This window comes from Schistocerca gregaria, chromosome 7 (genome assembly GCF_023897955.1).
Source record: "Schistocerca gregaria isolate iqSchGreg1 chromosome 7, iqSchGreg1.2, whole genome shotgun sequence".
Classification (NCBI taxonomy): domain Eukaryota; kingdom Metazoa; phylum Arthropoda; class Insecta; order Orthoptera; family Acrididae; genus Schistocerca; species Schistocerca gregaria.
Window position 1 is genome coordinate 264,498,391 of NC_064926.1, and position 27,396 is coordinate 264,525,786.

The 27,396-nt window shown below is 46.2% G+C and overlaps 1 protein-coding gene across 1 annotated transcript in view; it reads right to left on the reverse strand.

Moving 5' to 3' along the window:
- Positions 1-27,396, reverse strand: part of LOC126282169 (teneurin-m) — a 1,262,550-nt gene that overhangs the window by 415,558 nt on the left and 819,596 nt on the right. The gene's annotated exons all lie outside the window — the stretch shown is intronic.

Genomic DNA, 27,396 nt, shown 5'->3' on the forward strand with positions numbered 1-27,396 from the left:
GTTTTAGTTGTTTACTGAACATCTTCAGGTGATAGAAAATTCAAGAAACAAGTTCTCAGAGGGAAGTAGCATAAATATGCCAGTGTCGTGACTCAAAAAAGTCATGACATCCACATATTTCTGCCACATTCTGGGACTTTGTACGAATAGTGTAATTGAAATTTCCGTCAGATGAAGACGTTCAATTAAAACTAAACCGGTTGTGTGGTAATATGCGTATCTTAAATACAACTTCAGTGGTTTTTATTAACATGCAGTAGAATATAAGGCAGTGGCTGAGTACCTCACAAATTATCAAGCATGCGCAGTGTCTCCGAAATCTCATCATCCTACAACCCCCATCACATACCATCCTCTCTCAAAGTCCACCACCACCACCACCACCACCACCACCACCTCTCCGTCCCGATTACCCTGCTTGAACACACACCCACACAAACTTGTAAAGGAAAATACGACAAGTACATTTACAGAAATCTGCCTGTCTGCTACGCATGCAGTAAGTACAAAGCGACGCAGGCTTCCTGTTAGAGCATAAAAATATTCCGCTTCAAGTGTTCAGAACGTGCGGAGCGCAAACAAATTAAAACAGCTAATTATCGGACGCGAATCGGAACGTGGAGATCGATTACGGTAATGTTGTTGTTTTAGCGGAAAAAAACCGATGGGAGTCCGATGTGAGCGTGATCGGGTACTGCTGACGACCGGAAGATACTCAGCAGTTTGCTGCGTGCAAACACGTATTCTGCGAGTAAGCGAATCGGCGAACGAGGCGCTGTCTCACCGCCGGAGTGACGTTAACATAATTTATGTCTCGCGAGAGGGTAGGCGGGTGGGGGCGACATCCTCCCGCTAACACGGTTTCACCATTCTTGGCGCTCCCCCCCCCCCCCCCCCCTTATTTTTTTTTTTTATCACTCGCCGGCGCTGCGTATATCCGTTTAGTGATTAATCTTTCATGAGTATAGCGAGCTAGTTAACTGTAGCGGCAGAGCGACCGACGGTTTATGACCCAGTAATTTCAATTTCGCGCAGGTCATTAACAATGGCGGAGCGTGAGCCGGTGAAAGGGGAGGGGGGTGTGGCACGCTCCGGTAGGAGGAGAGAAAAGCGAGGAGAGAGGATGGAGCGCCGAATTTTAGAGGAGGTGCAGCGAGGCGAAGCTAGAGAAGAAGGGTGTTGCACCTGATTGGCGCTGTGGGTCTGTAGGAGAAAGAAGAGGGAAGAGTTCTGCATAAGCCTCCTTCTCCCCTTCTTAATTGCATGGTAGTGACGTATTCAGAGCGTACACTATCTGATCAAAAGATTCCGGGCACCTGTTAGTGGACAATAACATGGAGTGTACCAACCCATCGCCTTCATTATGCTTTCTGTAGACACTATCACTCAGGTGTCTGAATATCTGTGAAGAAATATTTGCCCATTCTTACTCAAGAGCTGAAATCAGATAAAGTAGTGATGTTGGACGCTGGGGTCTGATGTGCTGTCGACATTCTGACTCATCGCAAAGGTGTTCTATTGGGTTCAGATCGGGAGTATTGAAAGACCAGTCCATTTCGGAAACGTTATTGCCCACAAACAATCCCCTCAGCGATACTGCATAATGACAGTCGTGCTGATACAGTTATCGTCTCCGAACTGCTTCCCCGTGGTACGCAGTATACAATGACGTAAAATGTGTTTATATCCTTTCACATTTACTGTTTTCTTAAACGAGATAAGGGAACCACATCCTAATCAAGGAAAACAATTCCCCCTCCTCCCCCAATACCGTAACACCAACCCTCCGTACTTCAATACAAATGAAAGCAAGTTCTCCAGGAGGCACCTGGCGGAAATACAGTGAACTAAATAATTGCAACAATAACTAGAGCGAATTGCGAAGCTTGACCAGAAGCAATGTCAAACCTGGTGATCTAGCGTTAGTTCTCTGTTAACATGCATTCCAGTTGTATCTCCGTATGTTTAATAAAATCTTTTTTCACAGCATCGATCTGCTCTCTGCATTTCAATACAAACATTTCCTCACACGTATTTGGACTGACTTTAAATATTCATTTATTGGTAACAACAAAAAAAACCGCGTGCTCGTCAAGTGTAAGGTTCCGGGATCGAATTCCGAACCTACCACAGATTTTTTTAGGCTGCCATTTAAATTGGCATGCGCCGTTCATGTGGAGATCCACCAGCACAGATTCCACATTAAACCGTACGTTTCCATTCACCCACTGGATATCTAGAATAGTCCAGCGACACGAAAGTCACCGAAGTGGTATCCAGTTGCACCAGACCACTGACCTATACGAAAGTATTATTACCAGAATCTGTATATTTATCTTCATATTCTACAAATATAGTAAAGTACAAAACCCAGGCACCTTTTTCTGTGTATTTGAGAAGTCTAATCTCAGTAACTACTTGATACGATTTCCATTAACAGACAGGCTGACTCACGATGAAAGCTTGTGTATACAGTTTACTATCGTTAGTGAAACGAGACGTCCACTCGTAGATACTTAGTGCTACTTGCGTGAAGCCTCGGGTGACTGAAAAAGAAAGAACAGATCTCAATTGTTTAATACAGACAAGTTACACTGAAGAGCCAAAGAAACTGGTACACCTGCCTAATATCGGGTACGGCCCCGTGAGCACGCAGAAGTGCCGCAAAAAGACGTGGCATAGACTCGACTAATGTCTGATGTAGTGTTGGAGGGAACTGACAAAATGAATCCTGCAGAGTTGTCGATATATCCGCAAGAGTACAAGGGGCTGGAGACCTCTTCTGAACAGCGCGTTGAAAGGCATCCCGGATATGATCAATAACGTTCATGTCTGGGGAGTTCGAGCGCCAGCGGAAGTGTTTAAACTCAGAAAAGTGTTCCTAAAACTGCTCTGTAGCAATTCTGGACGTGTGGGGTGTCGCATTGTCCAGCTGGGATTGTCAAAGTCCATCGGAATGCACACTGGACATGAATGGATGCAGATGATCAGACACGGATAATTACGTACGTGTTACCTTTCAAAGTCACATCTAGACGTATCAGGGGTCCCGTATCAATCCAACTGCACACATTACAGAGCCTCCAGCAGTTTGAACAGTCATTTGCTGAGACGCAGGTTCCATAGATTCATGAGGTTGTACCCATACCCTTACACGTCCATCTGCACGATACAATTTGAAATGAGACTCGCTCGACCTAGCAACATGATTCCAGTCGCTAACAGTCCAATGTCGGTGTTGACCGTCCCAGGCGAGGCGTTAAGTTTGGTGTCGCCCAGTCGTCAACGGTACACGAGTTGGTCTACGGCTCCGAAAGACCATGTCGATGGTGTTTCGTTGAATGGTTCGTTCGCTGACACTTGTTGCTGGCCCAGAACTGAAATCTGCAACAATTTGCGGAAGGGCTGCACGTCTGTCACGTTGAACGATTCTCTTCGGTCGTTGTTCAAAAATGTTCAAATGTGTGTCAAATCTTATGGGACTTAATTGCTAAGGTCATCAGTCCTTAAGCTTACACACTACTTAACCTAAATTATCCTAAGGACAAACACACACACCCATGCCCGAGGGAGAACCTCCGCCGGGACCAGCCGCATAGTCCATGACTGCAGCGCCTTAGACCGCTTGGCTAAGGTCGTTGCTGGTCCCGTTCTTGCAGCATCTTTTCCCGGCCGCAGCGATGTCGAAGATTTGATGTTTTATCGGATTCTTAATATTCACGGCACACTCGTGAAATGGTTGTCCGGGAAAATTCCCACTTCATCGCTACCTCGGAGATGCTGTGTCCCATCGCTCGTGTGCCGACGCTAACACCACGTTGAAACTCACTTAAATCTTGATAGCCTGCCGTTGTAGCGGCAGCAACCGATCTAACAACTGCGCCAGGCACTTTTTGTCTTATATAGGCGTTGCAAAACGCGGCGCCCCATTCTGCCTGTTTACGTATCTCTGTATTTGAGTAATAGTTTCATTAGCACGTCTGTGTATAGAAGGTAGAAGCCCTTTGCGTATGTCAACGGATAGAGGAAGGTTCAAAGTATTGGCACAGTATTGTACTGTTGTTCATTTGTAGCAAAATGGCGACTACACCACAAGAGAAATTATTTTGTGAGTTGTAATTTGAGCGTAGTCAGTCAACGTGCAGGTGCAAAGTGCATTCAGCCGTCGATTCGGCAAGAATCCGCCTCTGCACTGACACAAAAAAATTGTTGGAAGAGAGTTGCATATGCAGAGAGAAGAGCACTGGTCGGCCACGCACGGCTAATGATAATGTCGGGCGTTTCAGAGATGCGTTCACACGGAGCCCTCGGAAGCCCACAAGATGGGCAGGACAGGAACTTCAGCTTCCTCACACAGCGGTGAGTTGTGTTAGGAAACGACGCCTGCGCATGAAGTCCTACAAGTCGCAGTTACCGAAGCAATTACGCGACCACAATAGAAGGTTCGAATTTTGCATTTCACTTCTTCTGGATATGGCAGACGAAACTTCTTCTAAAAGTGTCATCTTTCCGGATGAATAGACGTTTCATCTTTCGGGCAAAGTAAACCGCCGTAATGTAAGAATTTGGGTATCATAAAATCCTGCCGACGTCGTCCAACATGAAAGAGACTCACCGAATCCGAATGTGTTTTGTACCGTTTCTCTTCACAAAGTTTAGAGGCATTTTTTCTTGCAGAAGAAACTGTGAGAAGAATGTCATTCCTGGGAGTACGGCTTTTCGAAGATTCCAATAATTTCATTTTTATGTATGACGGCACCCCGCCCCATTTTCACCTCCAGGTGCGGCGATATTTTGATAACACCATCCCACAACAGCAAGACCTTGCTCATTGCTTGTGGCTTTCCAGGTCACCAGAAATCACACCTTGCAATTTTTTCTGTGAGGCTACATAAAAGACAACGTCTCTGTTCCACCTACGAGCAGCGAGCAGCGAAGTCGAATTGTTGAAACTATCGATTCAATAAACAGGGACCTGCTGATTCGTGTGTGCAATATGCAGAAACTGACTACTGCTTCCATGTTTCTTGAGTAACACATGGTGCTCACGATGAGTGTATGGTATACTGTCTGCTTGAATATAAAACGTTGAACGTTCCTCTATCCAGTGACATGTTCAATGCGTTTCTGCCTTTTATAGTTCGTCTGATATAAAAAATTTAAATTTGCTGTTTCTGTTTGGATCACCTAGATCCTACTGATGTATGCTAAAGTGACAAATGATAAGCGTGAAGACGACAGCGCATATTCGGAATCAGTGCGATGTTTTTATACCGGGACGCGATACCTGCTCCGTTATTCAGTTCGCGTCCTACGCCCCCGAACCCCAGGCGAGTTTGGCATTCTGCGCGGACGAAATCTCTGCCGCTGTCGCCGGCTCAACGCGTCCCACCCCCTTAACCCCTCCCCCCCCCTTTCCCGTCCCCGTCTCTGTAATCCAAATACCGGCGGCCACTCAAGCGACAGGGCAGCAAACGCCGGCACCCCGGTGCGATACCCTTTCGTCGCAGAGTTTTTGCTACTTCCCTTCACTCTTTATATCCGACTCGTAAGTCTGGCAAAAAAATAATAGTAAAAGGAGTCTGCACCTCATTAAAACGTGAGGTACACACACACACACACACACACACACACACACACACACACACTAAGAGTTAAAAAACAAAAAGGAAAGCTGCGCGCGCGCTTGCGGCCGTGTTCGCGCGTCGCCCTTAACGAGACGTTGCTGCAGTCAGCACTAAAACAAATGAAGAGCCAGCCAGCGACGAACGTATCCTCACTTTTTTTTTTTTTTTTTCAAACCGCCGCTGTTACACGGCTCTTCAACGCAACTGCGACGCGCGCCGGCGAGGAGAAAAGAGAGAGAGAGAGAGAGAGAGAGAGAGTATTCTGGCAACGGGGAAAGGGAGGAGAAAGCTGGACGGAGGGAGGGAGAGGGGAATAGGAGGAGGGAGTGGAAGGGGAAGCGGCGAAAGAAAGAGATCAAACAAAGGCAAAACCTAAGCCCCGTTAAAATTTTCCGCCATGCTCAATTACGACGCCGTGGCAGCAGCAGCAGCAACAGCAGAAGAGCCCACGACCTCGAATCAAAGAAAAAAAGTATTCAGCTCGGCCCCCACACAACTCCAGAGGCGCGTATTCTGAGACGGTCGCTGGGCGTAAGCGGGCCGGGAAAATTATTTACTCCTGGAAGCGGATCAGCTGTCGGTCGGTCTCTCTCACTCTTCCTCACCTCACTCCCTCTTTTTCAATCTCTCTCTATACCACACAACCACACACAAACGCGTGCGCGCGCCCGCACACACACACACACACACACACACACACACACACACAACGCGCGCGCGCTGTATCGTCCCTATGCAATCGTCCTAGCAACAGGAACGCCCATTCGCTTTCTCCTTTCCCCGCTGGGTTATCGTCTCTTCGCCCCCTCTCTGAATTCTTTCCTCGCTTTATTCCCGGAAATGCGAGCGGACGACGAGAGGTAGCGGGGCATAAAAGAAAGAAGCAAACAGCGTGGTTGCTCTTCCTCGCGCGCCGTTTATTAAACAGTTACGCCCGATAAGCAAACACAAAATTCGCATTCCAGTAATAAGACTTATTCGAGTTGTGTGTGTGTGTGTGTGTGTGTGTGTGTGTGTGTGTGTGTGTGTGTGTGCGTGTTTGTCTGTTCTTGTACGCGTGCGCGAGCACTCTTTGGTTTCTGCCACCTGGAACGGAACTGAGAACACCTACCCGAGACGCAAATGAAGGCCCCCGCATGCTGGAGAAAAAAAAAAAATGACGTATGTCGACTACGAAAAACAAATGTGTCCTCGCATACCGTTTCAAAGCCGACAGAGGAGCGATTTAGGGTGTATTCGTGCTGAAGATGCGGTACAAGTTGGCTGCCGCACTCGTGCTGTGAATGGATGTGTCTCTCACGGCAATGTGAAGGTCTGAGGAGTATACGGGCGGACGTCTTGCGTAACACGACAGGGAAGACTCATAAGATTCTTTCATGTCAGATGCTGACATGTGCCTTAAAAAAAGATTGTACGGTCGGCACGAACAAAAGTAAAAGAAAGATGATGAAATTAAATGTGGCGATGCTGCTGAATTTCGGTTAGGAAATGAAATACTGAAGTTAGTAGATGGATACAACAACAAAAAATGTTGCAACGGAATAAATTGTAGGAAATACAAAATTTTTCGCCCAAACTACTATTAAATTCATTTATTCACCACGATCGCGATTCGAGCTTGTTATGCCATTTTCAATCGATAACTGCAACAACATTACTTGATTTAAAACCAGATCGATTGGGAACAAATTTTATTATAAAATAATTTATGAAAGAAATGTGTTTCAAATAACTACACTTTTACTACCTCCTCACAACAAAGTTCGTCAGTGCTTCGATAATTTTAAGATCACACTGTCCCCATGTCAACCATACTTTATACATTCAGTGCCTACACGAGTCTTCGGTATTTACATAAAGGAACATAGCATTTCGCTAAATCGAGAACATTGTATGAGACAGGTTGTCGTACAGTGAGTTCTCTCAACATCTTGTACACACATAACTTGCTCTAATAATTGCTTATCAGGTTTGATTTCACGTGGAAACAGACTTGCCCAGCGACTGCATTAATTTCAAGTGGTAACGAGTATAGCGATCAGTCACAAATAATGTTTGCTGCAAATAAACGCTATACGCGACTGATTTATGTACTCTTTAGCAGTTCTTATAATAATTACTGAGTAATCCATGTCATCCGCATACGTAATTTACACCATGCGTGCACCAGGTATCGTATTTGACAATTAAAATTCCACGATAGTGCTGGGTGCTACGACCAAAGTTACCGTCTATAGTGGCAGAGATACATTTCTCCGTGTTTCCCATGTTCTATGTTACGTTAACTAATGACAGCCTACAATTTTCTTTAAAACTGCAGGATACATTGTGTCCCAAGGGGAATGGTCAATTTTCATGTATATGGCAGGAACGATCATTCGAAGCAAAAAAAATCTAGTACACGTGGGCTCCGAAATGCATAGATTAAGAGCTATGAAATGGTTCAAATGGCTCTGAACACTATGGGACTTAACATCTGAGGTCATTAGTCCCCTAGAACTTAGATCTACTTAGACCTAACTAACCTAAGTGCATCACACACATCCATGCCGGAGGCGGGATTCGAACCTGCGACCGTAGCAAGCTCTTTAGGTCCATATTATGAGAGGTGGTAGTATGGACTAAAACAATGAAAAAATATATTGCTACCTGACTTGATAACTAAGTGCAGCAGGCAATATATATTTTTGTATAGTAGTGTTCCTTTGAAAACTAATTTATTTGCCATGATTTCCATCTTCATACAATTACTGGATTATAGTTTCGGCAATATGTATTGCCATTCTCAGATCCATAATACCTAGCAGTGGTAGTTACATTATACAGCGCTTATATCACTCAGCCACGTGAGGACTATGCAATATGCATACAAAAGTCGAGGCATTACAATGGCATGCCAGGTGTTCTATCATAAAGTATGTAGAACTCAGAGAAGGGGCTGGAAACGCTGTTCTCCCGAATGTCAACGCCAGTCATTAGAGATGGGAAGGCGCAAAAGTAGGTTTGGGCCTAACGATCCGTAGACGTTGGTGTCATTAAATACGTAGAACAAGATTAGATAGGGGGGGGGGGGGGGGGAAGGTGAGAAAGGAAATCGGCCGTGTCTTTTCCAGATGACCCATCGTGGAAGACTTATGTCTGGATGTTTTTTTCATATTTGTCATTTTGTTGTCACAGGGTGTCAGTGAGCACCCTAAATTTGACCACAGAATGCTTGTGGAGAGGCACGTTGCACGTTCCTGTTGCATTCTGACCCAGCCATCGGCTAAGCAGTTAAATAGGGTACTGAAAATGACTGAAGGTTCGATGTCGACACCGGTGTAGGCAGTAAAAGTTTTTGCGAGCATTGATTAACAACCTCAGTAAGTAAATCCGAATAGCTGGAAGGCGATTAGGACCGCTATTCTCCCAAGTGCCGGTGCACTGTCTTTGCAACTCGTTCGGCATTAGAAATGGGGAACGTTTCCATATAGATAACGATGGGAAAGATAATGGCTGTGGATTTAACGAGTAGCTAAGAGTGAAGTGATTTACAGAAGGTTTGAGAAAGTCAAATCAGGGCAGCTGTATGGAGGGGAGGGGGAGGGGGCAGGAGGGGTGTGTGAACGCAACTCGTACAGTAGCCTAAGTACTGCTGGAACTAGTCGGGCACTAAGCATGATACCTAACCACCGATAAGGGGGAAAAGTCGCTACTTGAAAGCTGCGTCGCCAAAAGCAACCATTAACATCGCCGAGATTGCTGCGAAAGCGGGCAGCATTAAACATGCACTACAAGGTTATTACAGATGTAGCTGACGATTTTTACTTTCATTTGCGAGTATTACAACAATTACGAGCCGTATGAAGTAGGAAATACAGCAGCGGTAGATAATTTTCAGTAACTCAGTCGAAAAGCATCAGAAATCTCTTTTTCTGTTCAAATTCATAACAGTATTCTGTGGTAAATCATCGTGAGAGTAAACCGCAATCAACTGTGGAGTTAATATTCGTTAGAAACGAGATGAGGGTGGACGTTTGCTGTACCAAACCCTCCCAATAACCGTCCAAGGCTGCGTGCTGGCCAGCAGATGCGGGGAACCCCTGATGTATATGTTACACTGCGCAGCGTAGCGGAGAAGTGAGTGGCCTATGGCGAATATGCGCGTTAAATAGAATTTGTCACTCCAACTTTGGAAGGCGAGTGGCGAGGTGCACGTTTTTAACACAAGCACAAGGTGGGTTCAAAAAATAACGTGAATTTCATAATTTTACATGTTGCATTAGCGTGAGTGCGGAGATTTTTTCGTTGTGTTGGTAAACATGTGTGGAAAGTATCTCCCGGTTTCTATCATTCTAAAGTTGTCGCTGACTCGTAATTACTTCCAGGAATATAAGCTTCGTTGACCAGATTAGCTGTATTTACACTTTTCTGTCAGTTCTATAAGTTTGTGGGCATGCTTTTTAAACACCTTGTATGTCTGAAATATGGTCCGTGGTAGAAAAAATAAGCACCCAGAGGATATGGTCGAATTCAAATACAACTTTGTTTACTTACAACCATCGGCGGTTACGTAAAGAGTAGAGTTGCAATTATCTGCGACAGGTAGAACCACCTCCAGACTAGATTGGCCTCGCCCATGTTTAGTGTCTTTACCAGATCAGCTGCGGAAGTACAAGCGTTGTGAACAGTGTGAAATGTTGAGTGATCAAAGTGAAGGTGACGGTGGTGCTGTATACTCTTGTGCAACAGCGATATCAACAGCTTACAGAGTTTCAGACGGGCCTCATTGTGGATCTCCGTTTCCGAATCATGCAGTATCCAGATTTGTGGGGCGTTTTGAGTATTATAGTACCTATATGTTGGATGGCATATGAAAGTGAGGGCAGGCACATTCGTCGGTAAGGCACTAGTTGACCTCGTCTGATCACCACATTGGAGAGTTGTTGTGTTATGCGCCTAGCATATCGTAATCCGTTCACATCTGCACCTGCCACGCAATAAAATGAAGAAAGAAAGGAAGGTTAGAGAGTTTAGCATCCTGTTGACCGCGCAGTAATTAGAGACGAGCACAAGCTTGGATTACGTAGGGATGGGGAAGGAAATCGGCTGTACCATCCTAGGTATTGCTCTGGAGCGATTTAGGGAAATAATGGCAAACCTAAATCTGGATGGCCGGTTGGGGTTTGAACCGTCGTCCTCCAAACGTGAGTCCAATGTGCTGATCACTGCGCAACCTCGCCCAGAGGCCATCCGAGAGCATGTAGGCTTATTGGTCTACGAGCAACAGTTTTCAACATTGGTTGGAGACGAGCAGCTCCCGAACTAGGGAATGACTGTTCCATATGTAGGTTTCGATTAACACCACAGAACAAACTACTACTATTCGAGTGGTGCTGTGATCAGGAAGCATGGGCTACTGATTTAGGGCGTCACATTGTGTCCAGCGACGAACTGCGGTATTGTATTCAGAGACGAAGTGCAGTTCTGCACCAATATGGCGACCTGTGTGGAAGTTCGATTCATCAAATGTTACGAATAACCACAATGGTGTTACTCCTGTAGTCATAATGTGGGGAGGCATCGGCTGTGACTTCCTATCACGGCATGTAGGCACTGAGAGAATTGACGGCGCAACGGTACATCACGGATATGTTGCGCCCTCGTAGGCTACCTCTCATGCACAGTAACATGGTGCCATTTTTCAGCAGGACAATGTTCATCCACACCTGGTACATGCCTCTATGAATTGTCCGCGTGATGCTGAGGTGCTCTTATGGTCGGCTAAATCCCAGATCTGCCCCCAATCAAACATGGGTGGGACAACTCGGACGTCAAATCCGTCCCACAGCCAGTATCCAGCATATAATGCACTAGTTGGAACAGTTGTGGTCCATAGTATCTCAGAAGAGTGCATTGTCGTACTGATAACTGTGGTCATACCTTCAAGTCCATTGTAAATTTCTAATCAGTGAAATAACATTACATACTTTCTCAACCCGTGAAGTTTCATTTTGTTTCCTCCTCACCTTTTGGGCGATTCACTTTTTTTGCCAGGCAGTGCATGTTAATTATATGTCCTATACGCGTACGAGGTCAAAGCCACAGGAAAAAAAGCTACTCACTGATTAACCTCTAATGCTTGAATAATATCGTTCCAAAATCCAGTGCTAACCGTAGGCAGAGTTTGGGCCCAGTGAGCCCTCGTAGGAGAGCGATGAAGAATGTGACGACGAGCTGCCTAGAGCGCTAGCCCCGGGCTGGCTTTCCGTGGCTCGTGGTCCGCTTACGAATCGTTAGCGTTCGCTGCACTGCACCGCGCTGCTCAACGCGCTGATTAGTATTCGGCCCAGATCCGGCGCCAACTGTGGCGGCGGCGCCGCTTTGCGTGCAGGTATTCGCCGCCCCCTACTCCTCCTCCCCCGCAGCCCTCCCCCTCAATCAAGTACCTGCGCGGGGCCCTAATCCGGCCGGCCGCAGCGCGCCACGGCTCTGCTGTACCTCATCTGCCTGCGGCACACCGCCACCTCTAACGATCGTCGTTTGCCTGCAAAGACCTCACCGCTCGCTGCTAATCCGGCAACAACATCTGTACTGCCCTTATCCTTCCACTTATTTTCACATTCTGCCATTACACTTCACGCTTGTTTTTTACTTTTCCGTATTACCGAACTGTCAGTTTTATGAGACATAGTTGGAAAAGCTTTAGGTAATGTGAATAGAGAAATGCTGTAGAATATCACGGCTGAACGAAGTTATCCATATCAACTCATAAATGCTATTAAGAGTCTATACCCAGACACGAAAATTATTACAGATACGGGAAATATACTGGAGGGACAAAGAAACTAATCCACCTGTCTAATATCGCGTACGGAACCCACGAGCACGCAGAAGTGCCGCAACAAGACGTGGCATGGACTCGACTAATGCCTGGCGGGAACTGACAACGTGAAATCTGCAAGGCTCTCCATAAGAGTACGAGGGGCTGAAGTTCTCTTCTGAACAGCACGTTCCAAGGCATCCCAGATATGCTCAGTAATGCTCATGTCTCGGGAGTTCGGTGGCCAACGGATGTGTTTAAACTCAGAATGGTGTTCCTAGAGGCACTCTGTAGCAATTCTGGACATGTGGGGTGTCACATTGTCCAAGTCCGTCGAGATGCACAATGGACATGAATGGATGCAGCTGATCAGACAGGATGCTTACATACGCGCCACCTGTCGGAGCCGCATCTAGACATATCAGTGGTCCCATATCACTCCAACTGCACACGCCCCACTCCATTACAGAGCCTCCACCAGCTTGAACAGTCTCCTACTGACATGCAGGGTCCACGGATTCATGAGGTTGTCTCCATACCCGTACACGTCCATCCGCTCGATATAGTTTGAAACGAGACTCGTCCGACCAGGTAATAGTCTTGAACTGTCTAATATCGGTTCTGACAGGTCCATGCGAGGTGTAAAGCGTGTCGTGCAGTTATCAAGGATACACGAGTGGGCATCGGCTCCGAAAGCCCATATCGATGATGTTTCACTGAATGGTTCGCACGCTGGCAGTTGTTGATGGCCCAGCATTGAAATCTGCAGTAATTTGCTGCAGGGTTGCACTTCTGTCACGTTTAACGACTCTCTTCAGTCGTCGTTGGTCCAGTTCGTGCAAGATCTTTTCCCAGTTGCAGCGATATTTTAGTTGTGATGTTTTACTGGGTTCCTGATATTCACGGCCCACTCGTGAAGTGGTCGTAAAGGAAAATCTCCACTTCATCGCTACTTCGGAGGTGATATGTCCCGTCGCTCGTTCGTCAACTATAACACCATGTTCAAACTCACTTAAAAATCTTGGTAACCTACCATTGGAGCAGCAGTAACCGGTCTACAAATTGCGCCAGACACTTGATGTCTTATGTAGGCGTTTCCGACCACAGCGCCTTATTCTGACTGTTTACATGTTTCTGTATTGGAATACGCATGCCTGTACCAGTTTCTGTGGCGCTTCCGTGTTAACAACAAAGGCAATAAATACAAACAAAGGACTACGACAAGGATGCCGTATTTCTCCAAAACTCTTCAATACATGTGTGGGGTTCGAAAATTCCCGTTACAAACTTCTACGACTTGCAGAGGGGAGTGAGTTGATAATATTCTGAATTGGGACCCATGTCCTGAAACGTACCGTTTCCGTGCTACAACCGTTTGAAAATATGTTGGTAATGTGACCACTTTCCCAGGTAACTAATTTGATGTGACGCAGTACATCATTTGTTTTACAATCCCACTAATTAATAGCCAAAGAAATTTTCCGTATATTCGTTGACGCGTTCTCTTCAACTGATGCATATGGCCTCTTCCATTTCGGGTGTGCGACTCCTACTGTTGGTGAAGGTACCCTTTTTCGAAGCTCTGCATAATAGTATTGGAAAGGGTATGCGATGGAGTCGTACGTTGTGGAGAACGATCTTGATAAAGGCGTAGAGGAACTCTTCCACTGCCGTGGGCTTCGCCATTTAGAAAGATCATGTTGGTGAATTCTCAGTGTCCCAGTCATGTTGTTCTAACTCTTACAGGCAAGTGAATGTGGCTCGAACCAGGTCAGGTAGGTGGGATAGACGTCAAATGACATCAGCTGATGGACGATAAATGACAGCAGCTCGTTCGATTCGTGAGATCCCCACCAACGCGGCCATAAATAGTACGAAACGGTAAACTGGAGCCTAAACCGGGAACAATCCCGCCGCTATCGAATTCCGAAACGTGCTGGTAGACTTCACAAACAACATTAAAATGCGATCTCTGAAACCTGCTGCCTTATCTTTTCTTACATATAGAAAGCGCCAATAGCCTTACCACAGTGATAATGCCGATGCCAGTCAGATACCGAAATTAGGCGCTGTCGGGCTGGGCCTGCACTTGGATGGGTGACCATCCGGTCTGCCGAGTGCTGTTGGCAAGCGGGGTGCACTTAGCATTTGTGAAGTAAACTGAGGAGCAACTTGATCGAGAAGTAGCGGCTTCGGTCTCGTAAACTGACATACGGCCGGGAGAGCGGTGTAGTGACAACATGCCCTTCCATATCCGCATCCAGTGACGCTGTGGGGTGAGGATGACACGGCGGTCGGTCGGTACTATTGGGCTCTCATGGCCTGTTCGGGCGGAGTTTAGCTTTATATACAGAAAGTCAATGTCATTATTCCTATCTATAATGTGTGGATGCGTTGAAATGCTAAACATTTGTATGTTCAAGCAAGTACACTTCTTGCCAATTAGATGTTTGTTGCGTGCCGCTTTCGTGATGTTGAAATTTTATGGCGAACAGTGTATCTTGAATCCTACAAATATAAGCTACATGACATCAACGATCACATCACAAATATGTAAGTGACCAGACAGTTGAGAATGTGGTGAATGGTGAGAAATAATCTGAAAAGCGTGTATTGCAGGGTATGTTGTGCCGAGAAATAATTATTAAGGAAAAAGTTCCATACGTAGCGCCGTTTCTGAGTTAAGTGGCATTGAAGTCAGCAAATCGGGCCATTGCGCGTAAATTCAAGCGGTCTGCCAGGCAGAATTAGTTTCATTTGTTCTCATAGCGCATATGATAGCGGACGAGACTGCTCTGCTTTAGGCTCTGGTTCGATCCTTACTCCGTCCCATGTCCAATTTTTGTATTCCTCCCTTGTGCGGTTTTAGGAAACCGTGCTGGGGGGTCGCTCTAGTTTGCGCGCGCGTTGGCCTGATTGGCTAACTTCCATGCTAATTAACTCGGAAACGTTGAACGGTATCGAACTTTTCTTAACAGTTATCCCTCAGCACAACCTACCCTGCAATCGCCTCTCAAGTTTTACACACTGTTTCTGACGCCCCTGTGCAATTCCAGCCCAGTATACTTTTATGAGTTTTTAACATCGCTAGGAAACAAAACACATTTACATAAATTTGCATCAGAATAAGCTGTTTCTAGAATAGGATCGTCGCTCACCGGTCGCGTCAGCTGTCAGAGACGTGTTTCATAAATCCGATAGTAACGGAAAAATAATAAATGAACCGCCTTCGACAAGCAGCTGTGAATTATGACTGGCGGGACTCTGCGTTTCTTTTGTGCTGGCTGCGCTGCGAAGCACTAAAAAATTATTCAGCCGCGATTAAAACTTAACGGCCGCGCGGGTGGGGGGTTGCAATAATTTATTTAATCGCCTCCAGTGTCGGGAGCCCTCTCGAAGCCTGCAGTAGGAAATATTAAGACACTGTACTTAAAAGCGAGCACCCTCCAGTATGTTTTGTTCCCGGCATCCGATGCTTGTTCGGCGCGAGCGCTGGTGCGGGCCAAACGGAAATTACTTTACGAGCTGTTAATAAGCAGCCTAATCTTCCCTTGGAAGCGGAGTGATTAGTGGCGCCGTAGCGTGGCGCCAGCGGCCCCACCGTTTATGCCAGGCGCTCTCTTCTAAACGCCTTAATGGTATTCGTAAATCTCAAGCGGCAAGGAACTGTTAATACCCGCAGGAACGACCGGCGTAACTTAGAAGCCTGCATCTAGCCCTCCCCCGTCCGCCTTCTCTTGCCCATCGTACCCTTACCGCTACCTCTCCTCCCAATCTCCCCACCCCCACCTTCGACAAAACCATTTGCTCGCAAGTGGCGCGCAGCTCACGACCCAAAAAGAGGGTGCCCACCGCCTTAATTTATAACAACCGTCCCTCACACCCTCTCCCCTTTCTAATCAATCAGAATATGTACCATTCTTGAGCTCTAATGTCCGCAGGACAGGAAAATAGTTCCATACACGTTTTATCTCCATGAAGCGTTTGTGGCAGTCCCGTGGGGATGGTTACTGTATTTCAGTGAGGTGTGGCTAGTAGGTGAGAGCGGCTCAAATAAATGGAAGCTTATGTGAGCCTAGAATGGCGTGGAGGTTCTGCAGATAACAAGGATTACAGATTTAGAAGATCTCGTACTAATTTCCAAGTTATCAGACGTCATGACGGGAGTAGAAACTCTGAGGGAAAGGGTAAGCTTGGTAACGGCTTTACCTCTGCATAGAGACGTGTTCAACGAGACCAAGAAAATTAACACGGAAATAAATCAAACAATGGAAAATCCAGGATGGAATGTACAATACGAGAGAAGGAAAGTTTCTACTCACCATATAGCGGAGATGCTAAGCCGCGACAGGCACAACAAAAAGATTCACACCAACACCAACTTTTCTGATCCTTCCCCCCAACACCAGCTTTTCTGATCCTTCCCACCAACACCAACTTTTCTATATTGCGCAGGTGGGAACTTACCCTGCAATACATCCTATGTTCCCGTTACCCTCCTGGCCTCAATCTCCGTTAGTCACTGTCCTCACCCATCCAGCCCCCTCCCTGTTGCCATTCCAGCACTACACAGCCGTCATTTCACCTCCACACCCAGTCTTTTAATTTCTTCTATTTTTATTTTTATTTCTCTCCTTTCCGCTACTTACCGCCTCCCCTCTCCACACCTTCTCTCCTACCCTCCGACTATAAACTGCAACGCGTCACTTCACTGTCCGCCACTCCCACCATACTATCCCTTCCCCTCCCCACCCCAGCCTCCTCCTTACCCCCACCCAGTCGCTACTCCCATCATGCACTGGTGCTGCTGCTTGCAGTGTAGTTTCAACTCTCTGTGACTGCAGATGTGTGTGCAAGTTGTGCTGGCGTGAGTGTGTGTGTGCGTGTGTGTATGTGTGTCTACTGCTGACAAAGGTCTTAATGGCTGAAAGCTATATTCGTGCTAATCTTTTTATTGTGCCTATCGCGGATCAACACGGACATAAAATTAGATGAGTGGCGATCAAAAAGCTTCCATTCGAAGGTCACACTAACCCCTTGCCTACATCTTGGTGTTTATATACTCGCATCGGAGTCGCACTAGGTTGCATATACCATGCAGCAAAGCACTAAAATGGAAACATTTTGTTTGCTCCTTATAAAATGATGATTTCTACAAACATCACCAAGTAGGACTCCACACTGCAAAACGTTGCGTAGTGTGAACAGCAGAATATGTCAGATTATCTGATTGTGTAATGGAACACGGACCAACGCAATGAAGATGCACTGCCTTCGTCATAAGCAGAACCTAGACACCCTATTGGATTTTATCGTTCTGTAGTTAAAGTGCTGTATTTGACGTTTACATTCCTTAGAGCCACCACCAAATTTTCGAGTAAATATCGTCAAAATCGCGTCTTTTCCTATACGATTTGTGATGATAAAATTTTGGAGTAGTCATATGTTGGAGGTTGAGTGCAAAGTTGAGGTTCCATTAATTATATGCGAATTAATAGTTGGTTTCAGATAAAGTTATTGAAGGACACCGCGCAACTGTTAGCGCATTACCCATGAGAGGCAGGTGTTAGCGTCTACGTCACGGTTTGGCTAAAAATTTAACTTTTCGCTCATGTTCTAACGTTTGATGGCTTGATCGTGTCAGTTGTGACAGACATTCTTTTTCAGAGGGAAATTATACATTCTTAACCCTCTCTTTTCAAGACATTACGCGTTCCTTAATCCACTGACGTCCGCAGAGTGATTCAAGGATAGAGAGCCATCTTGAACAAAACTTTGTGGTCGGACACTGGTGTAGAAACGCGAAGGAGGCTCTGATAGTGCAATTTTTTGTTCACATAAGACACGTGAAAGTGATTCTTTGCCAACGGAAAAACCAATGACGAAGACGCTGGAAATTTACCAGACACAGATGTTAATAATAAGTAATGAGATAACGTGACGCATAGCACAATAGGAAACAGAAAGTAGCAAACTGAATCGGAAAGGACAAAACGGTTTACTGGAAGGAATAGAGGGTAAACCTATCGGAATAACTAACAAGGCATAACAGGGAAGATTACTTGCGGCGATGTGTCAGGCAGATATGCCATAATCAAGGAACTGCCACATATAGAAATAACTGGAGGGATAGGTGACAGAAATTGTTGGATGGGGCAAATGTGAGCGTGTAACGGCCGGCCACGCATCGAAATCACCAGACAGATAACTGGAACATTTTTGAAGGCAGGAACACAACCTGGCATAAAAAACTACACGAAGACTTCGCGAAAATGTTGCTCCATTAAATCTAAATAGAGCATGAAGCTTCAGTATTTCATGAAAATGTATTTCAGTAAAATTTGCATGGTAAACAGGAAACGTGACTCCGTACACTTTTCCGGGGGTTGGTTTTAGAGCGAATACCTCGCAGAAATATCGCATTCGTGCCGATTATTATTTTCAGATTAACTCTTTCATAACAGATTCGTTGTTGGATAATAGTCCTTGGTTACTAAGTGGCCATATGATTTTGTCATAATTATATGGGTCATCATACATCAGACAAAGCTTATTATTAATAACGTGAAACTAAAAATTGTTTTCGAGCTATGCGTACTCTAACGACTCTGAAGACTTACAGTTACTAGAAATACGCGAACTGTGCCCTTGTAACGATTTCATATAATTGAAGCACTTCCTGGAAGCGGTAGAAGCCAACTTCGTAGTTGTTAGGTCCCTTTGCGAATATCTACTGCGAACGGAAGCCGCATAAACCACCCTCAGCAATTCCAGAGACAGCCTAACGCAATTAATTACTTGTAACTGGTAATCAAAGTTGAAAGAAAGGAAGTTCAGTCTCACAATGTGGATAAAACATTTGCAATTAAACTGAAAGCTGACAGCTTTGGAACAAAGGTATTGGTACTGCAAATTTTACTTTGTGTTTTGGGGGCAGGAAGGTGTACCCTCATAACCAAAGTAGGTCAGGTACTACGCTTCATTGCTCATTCCTCAGTGTTCGGCGAAACAGGGGGTACGTGTCTCCTGTCGCGTCTAATAATCACTCGTTTTTTGTTGTAAAACGAAAGGTAAAACTACACTGGCGGAAAAAAAGTCGCAACAGCAGAAAGGAGTCCTGCGACAGAAACGAAAGTTGGTGGAAGTGTTTCTACATTTGAAAGATTATACCTACTCAGATTTTGAGCTAGTAGCGCCACTATGAGGATGCAAGTCAGGTTTGGTTTAAATACACGCTGTAACAGTCGTGATCGTTAGTCACCTTTGAGGTTGGACGCTGTGAGGTTACTCAAGAATGCTTTAAGGTAACAAAGACGTTATTATTAAAACCTCACTGAGTCTGAATGAAGTCATGGAATAGCGGTACGAGAAGCTGGATATTCCTTCTGCGATACTGCAGAAAGAGTTGGCACTATCGTAGCCCCTCTACGTGACTGCTGGCAGCGGCGGTCACTAGAATGTACGGTCGCAAGAAGACCGGGTTTCGGACGGCCACTTAGCACTGCCGAGAGTGGAGACCATCGTGTTCGGTGAATGACTTTGGCACATCGTACTGCATCTGCAGCAGCAATTTGAGGAGCACTTAGCACCACACTGACGCAAATAACTGTTACAAATCGGTTACTTCGAGAACAACCCCGAGACACACGCCCTGTATCGTGCATTCGACTGACTCCACACCACCGCCTTCTGCGAGTTCAATGGTGCCAAACGAGAGCTCATTGTACGGCAGGGCGGAGATCTATTGTGTTTTCTGATGGAGGCTGGTTCTTGAAATAATTGGTTCAAATGGCTCTGAGCTCTTTGGGACTTAACTGCTATGGTCATTAGTCCCATAGAACTTGGAACTACTTAAACCAAGGCGCAGGTTCGAATCCTGCCTCGGGCATGGATGTGTGTTCTGTCCTTAGGTTACTTATGTTTAAGTAGTTCTAAGTTCTAGGGGACTGATTACCTCAGATGTTAAGTCCCATAGTGTTCAGGGCCATTTGAACCATCCCTCAATCTGATGATACAATGCTTGCACGTTTGCATGCTTGCATTCAACATTCTGGCGGTTTCGCCGGTTATTAATGTACCAGAGTTTCACATTTACAATGGCTTATTTCGCGCTTACACACTCCTGGAAATTGAAATAAGAACACCGTGAATTCATTGTCCCAGGAAGGGGAAACTTTATTGACACATTCCTGGGGTCAGATACATCACATGATCACACTGACAGAACCACAGGCACATAGACACAGGCAACAGAGCATGCACAATGTCGGCACTAGTACAGTGTATATCCACCTTTCGGAGCAATGAAGGCTGCTAATCTCCCATGGAGACGATCGTAGAGATGCTGGATGTAGTCCTGTGGAACAGCTTGCCATGCCATTTCCACCTGGCGCCTCAGTTGGACCAGCGTTCGTGCTGGACATGCAGACCGCGTGAGACGACGCCAGTGTAGGAGATCGCTTCCCACACCATGATGCCGGGTGTTGGCCCTGTGTGCCTCGGTCGTATTCAGTCCTGATTATGGCGCTCACCTGCACGGCGCCAAACACGCATACGACCATCATTGGCACCAAGGCAGAAGCGACTCTCATCGCTGAAGACGACACGTCTCCATTCGTCCCTCCATTCACGCCTGTCGCGACACCACTGGAGGCGGGCTGCACGATGTTGGGGCGTAAGCGGAAGACGGCCTAACGGTGTGCGGGACCGTAGCCCAGCTTCATGGAGACGGTTGCGAATGGTCCTCGCCGATACCCGAGGAGCAACAGTGTCCCTAATTTGCTGGGAAGTGGCGGTGCGGTCCCCTACGGCACTGCGTAGGATCCTACGGTCTTGGCGTGCATCCGTGCGTCGCTGCGGTCCGGTCCCAGGTCGACGGGCACGTGCACCTTCCGCCGACCACTGGCGACAACATCGATGTACTGTGGAGACCTCACGCCCCACGTGTTGAGGAATTCGGCGGTACGTCCACCCGGCCTCCCGCATGCCCACTATACGCCCTCGCTCAAAGTCCGCCAACTGCACATACGGTTCACGTCCACGCTGTCGCGACATGCTACCAGTGTTAAAGACTGCGATGGAGCTCCGTATGCCACGGCAAACTGGCTGACACTGACGGCGGCGGTGCACAAATGCTGCGCAGCTAGCGCCATTCGACGGCCAACACCGCGGTTCCTGGTGTGTCCGCTGTGCCGTGCGTGTGATCATTGCTTGTACAGCCCTCTCGCAGTGTCCGGAGCAAGTATGGTTGGTCTGACACACCGGTGTCAATGTGTTCTTTTTTCCATTTCCAGGAGAGTATTAAACCGTGATCTTGCAGTATTAATCACTTAAATAGGGCGATGAGCAAAAATATTATGACCGCTTTCTTAATAGTTTGTTAGTCCATATTTAGAACGAAATACATAATTGATTCTGTGTATTAGGGATTTACCAGTTTTGTGATAGGTTTGTGGAGGTTTGTGGCATTACATGTCCATGCACAGGTCATGTAACACGCGTAAATAACGGGAAACTGATGTGCGTACGCGGTGATGGTGCTATAGCGACTCATGTGGGTCCCATAGGATTTACATCAAGTGAATTTGTTCGCTGGGACACGAAGGTCAATTCACTATAATGTTCCTCAAACCACGGTAGCACAGTTTTGGCTCCGAGACACGGACAATTATACTGCTGAAAAGTGACGTCGTCGTCGTGGTAGATGGCATCCAAGACGGGTTGCAAGCGTGTCTTCGAATACTACCACAGGTCCTATGAAAGTGAGGAAGAATGTTTTTCATAGCATAATACTGCTCCCACCTGCCTGCGTCCTTGGCGCGCTTCACGTTACGGGCCGCGGTTGAACTAGATGGCGTCGTTTGTGGTGATGATCAGTGACATAGGGTAGCAAAACTGCGATTCACTCGAAGAGCCGACTTGCTTCCACTGATCGACGGTAGAATCACAACGGTCCCGTGCTCACTGCAAGTAAGTGACGCTGTCGTTGGGTCAACATGTGAACGCGTAGGAATGGTTTGCATCAGAGCTCCATGTTTAAGAGTGTACGATGAACGGTGTGTTCCGAAACACTTGTGCGTGCACAGGAATGGTGCTCTTTTGGCAGAGACGCCACAGATCACCATGTATCCTATGTTACGGAGCAGATCAGTATCCAAACTCCACGTTTTGTGAAGAATCGTGGGCGTCCAACCATTTAGCGACTAGTGGTAGTTTTACTGTCCTTTTCCGTAGATTCTGACAAGAGTATCACTTGAACATTCGACCAGCTTCGCCTTTTTCGAGATATTCGTTCACAGGCTCTACGCAATAATAATCTGTCTTTTTTTCACAGTCGTTTATTTCAATTAATATCTCCATTTGCAACCCGTGTCTTCGCTATAGTGATCCGCCGTTCGTGCCTGCTCCGATTACATACTTTTTCTACCACGTCACGTACCCGCAAAGCCACCAGGAGGCAACTGATGTCGCGATGGGCAGTGATCGTAATATTTTGGCTTATCAGAGTGTGTTATCTGACAAATGTATTGTTGAAATTTCATTACTCTACATGTATTATTTCTTGGTTTAGGATTTTTTGCTGTCAGTGAACATGGAAAACTGTGTGGACACTAAACAGCAAGATTCGCTTATCTAACCAGCTAGTGAATTTAGAGTTAACGAGAGAAAAGACACAAGTAAGTAGCACAAATTGCATGCCACAGAAAATAAGTTACGAACTGCTTAGCATATGGACTCGAAGTTTGACCAGACTTTTCAGTCACTGAAATATCAGCACATATTCTCACAACCCATTTAATTTCATTTTGTCTCCTTCCTTTTGTGTGTTATTCATTTCTGTAAGGCAGCGTCTGTAGAATGCTTGATTAGACCTAAGAAAACGGCTGACAGCCCTAATCTAGCAAAATTAAGTATTTCGATGCACAAAATGATATGAATTAAATAAAGAATGAAATCTTGTTGAGCTCTTATTGACAATTATGTCTTCCATGCACATCGGTACCAAGTCAAAACTGCAGGATGGTTATAATTAAAGGGCAGCTACTCAAATGGTTCAAATGGATCAAATGGCTCTGAACACTATGGGACTTACATCTGCGGTCATCAGTCCCCTAGAACTTAGAACTACTTAAACCTAACTAAGGACATCAAACACATCCATGCCCGAGGCAGGATTCGAACTCGTGACCATAGCGGTCGCGCGGTTGTAGACTGAAACACCTAGAACCGCTCGGCGGCAGCTACTCACAGAGGCCCAGGGTGAGCTGCAATTACTGTATGACCGAAACGTGCTGGGTATGGTATGAATAATGTAATGTAGTCGGGTGATGTTGAGGGTATTAGATCAGGAACTGAGACGCTTAAAGTAGTAAAGGAGGTTTGCTATTTGGGGAGCAAAATAACTGATGATGGTCGAAGTAGACAGGATATAAAATGTAGACTGGCAATGGCAGGGAAAGCATTTCTGAAGAAGAGAAATTTGTTAACATCGAGTATAGAGTTAAGTGTCAGGAAGTCGTTTCTGAAAGTAATTGTATGGAGTGTAGCCATGTATGGAAGTGAAACATGGACGATAAATAGTTTAGACAAGAAGAGAATAGAAGCTTTCGAAATGTGGTGCTACAGAAGAATGCTGAAGTTTAGATGGGTAGATCACATAACTAATGAGGAGGTGTTGAATAGGATTGGGGAGAAGAGGAGTTTGTGGCACAACTTGACAAAAAGAAGGGACTGGTTCGTAGGACATGTTCTGAGACATCAAGGGATCACCAATTTAGTATTGGAGGGCAGCGTGGAGGGTTAAAATCGTAGAGGGACACCAAGAGATGAATACACCAATCAGATTCAGAAGGATGTAGGTTGCAGTAGGTACTGGGAGATGAAGAAGCTTGCAGAGGATAGAGTATCATGGAGAGATGAAGACCACCACCACAACAACAACAACATGGTATAGCGTTCATACGGAACCGATTTCAGCTGGAAAAAAAATTAGTTCAATTTTTGGCCACCAAGTGTAAATCTGGCGCTAACAGCATCTCGTCGACGTCTCCGGTGCTAATGCTGAAAAAATTGAATAAGCGGTGGCAAATAATAAAATCAAGATTATGCTTTTCTCACTTGTTTGACATTCTATGGTGACGCCCGTTGAAATCTTGAATTCACTGCGCCAGATTTGCACCCAGTGGCAAAAATTGAAACTAGTTTTTTCCAGTGTAAATTTGATTTCCCAGTAAGGAAATAAAATATCTATCAAGTTTCGCTGCCATACTATAATTACAACATGCTCTGCACCTCTATGAGTAGCTGCACTCTATAACCGCCCAGTATATCTCGCTCTCAAAATACCTCCTCCAACAACCATCTTGCGTGTTTGTGAACTTATTGCGAAAACATAACGGGATAAATGTGCTGTCGGTTTAGCGGTCGGGTACGTGACAGTCTTTTCACGGCCCACACTGCTGCCACAGTGCAGAACGACGGCCGTCCTCTCGCCGTGCGGTGTCCTGGAAGCGCCCAGTTTGTGTTGAGGCGGCAACACGCGTCGCAGCCAGTGTCGGCGAGCGTATTGACTCGTCACCGCAAGATGCGCCGCTGTTTGGCGACGCGCGGCAACTTCTTCGACGCCACCTCAGCCCGGCGGGCCGCAAACTTTGCAAACAGCTACGTTCTCATCGCCGCCGCCGCCGCTGCCGCCCCGTTTGTGAAGAAAACGACCCTCTTTGTCCCTCCTCAGCCGCCTCCTCTTCCTTCTCCTCCTCGCGTCTACCCTCCCGTCCTCACCCACACCAGCTCCCGGAATCAAGCCACTGCTTTCGCCTCTCCTTCAAACCTTTCTCTCTCTCTCTCTCTCTCTCTCTCTCTCTCTCACTCACTCACTCCCTGTATGTGTCGTCCTCCACTGATCTAATTCGAGCGTGAATTCTGAGTTCCCGCCTTCATCAAAGTTCGCAACTTCCCGACAGCACAAGCAACCGTCTGCATTCCTCGCGATATTTGCCACTTCAGAAGACTCCGCCCTTTCCTTTCTAGTCTTTCACGACCGAGCGTTAATATCCCAGCTTCCACCGAATCACATGAAATAATGAAAATAGTGCACCTCTCGAGCTGTACTTTTTTTCTTTTGCAGTTAGACGATAAGAGAGAAAGTTCTCAAATTTCATTACTAGTGTCATTATTAATTCCAATCGTCTTTTTTATCGTCTCCGTTACCCCAATGTTCTGTAGTATTTGACTTGATAGTAATAAGCTCCGTTCGTAATATTGTTCACATGATAAATCCACGTTGCGATGGGGAACTACATGAGATACCGTGAGAATAAAAAAAAAATTATTCGGCAGAATCGATTAAACTAAAAAGCAGAATATGACTCAGACAGTAGTACAACAGAGACGGTAAATGGGTAATCCTACGACTCAGTACTCCGTAGTTAAGTAAGTTCTAAACGTTCCGGCGTGAGTAACTACCGATACTTTTGTTTCGATAACGATACTACACTCCTGGAAATGGAAAAAAGAATACATTGACATCGGTGTGTCAGACCAACCATACTTGCTCCGGACACTGCGAGAGGGCTGTACAAGCAATGATCACACGCACGGCACAGCGGACACACCAGGAACCGCGGTGTTGGCCGTCGAATGGCGCTAGCAGCGCAGCATTTGTGCACCGCCGCCGTCAGTGTCAGCCAGTTTGCCGTGGCATACGGAGCTCCATCGCAGTCTTTAACACTGGTAGCATGCCACGACAGCATGGACGTGAACCGTATGTGCAGTTGACGGACTTTGAGCGAGGGCGTATAGTGGGCATGTGGGAGGTCGGGTGGACGTACCGCCGAATTGGCGTGAGGTCTCCACAGTACATCGATGTTGTCGCCAGTGGTCGGCGGAAGGTGCACGTGCCCGTCGACCTGGGACCGGACCGCAGCGACACACGGATGCACGCCAAGACCGTAGGATCCTACGCAGTGCCGTAGGGGACCGCACCGCCACTTCCCAGCAAATTAGGGACACTGTTGCTCCTGGGGTATCGGCGAGAAGCATTCGCAACCGTCTCCGTGAAGCTGGGCTACGGTCCCGCACACCGTTAGGCCGTCTTCCGCTCACGCCCCAACATCGTGCAGCCTGCCTCCAGTGGTGTCGCGACAGGCGTGAATGGAGGGACGAATGGAGACGTGTATGCATTTATAAAGGAAATCTCACTGTAGAAGATAGAAATTCCGATAAACAGAGTCCAGTTTCCTCATTTCACTGATATTACAGGGAACGTGAGGTCTGAAGAATTAATTGTGGCCTTGCTGGAATTACAAGGATAGTTTTCTGAACGTTTTGGGCACTGCCAATTTTATGTGTGTTTTCGCGCTATTTTTGACATCGTTTGCAGGGTTGAAAGTGCGCCTGTGCATGTAAAGACGCGACTGATTGATCTGCAATGTAATTCCCGTTTAAAAAAATTCTTTAAACTTAAAACTTTCCAGGACGCCTACAGTGTTTTCCTCAGGCAGGTTTCTGCCGTCTTCGTACTGCGATTACGAAAGTGCTGCAATGGTTCAAATGGTTCTGAGCACTATAGGACTTAACATCTATGGTCATCAGTCCTCTAGAACTTAGAACTACTTAAACCTAACTAACCTAAGGACAAGATACAACACCCAGCCATCACGAGGCAGAGAAAATCCCTGACCCCGCCGGGAATCGAACCCGGGAAGTGCTACAGTATTTCAATCTACATGTATGGGTGACAACTTGTTTCGATTATGAAACTAAATAAGTTAGGATTACGTCGCAGCCAATGTGGGACACTCAGTGAAATTGTCTGCGTCTGTCTGTCTGTTGGTATCAGATGAACATTACATCTTCATAGTGCCAAAAATCAGTAATTACAAAAATTTCTTTTGATTTTGATCTATGTTTTCGTAAATGTGAAACATAAAACCCAAAGTTCTATGTAGTGCGTCTCCATCGTCATTT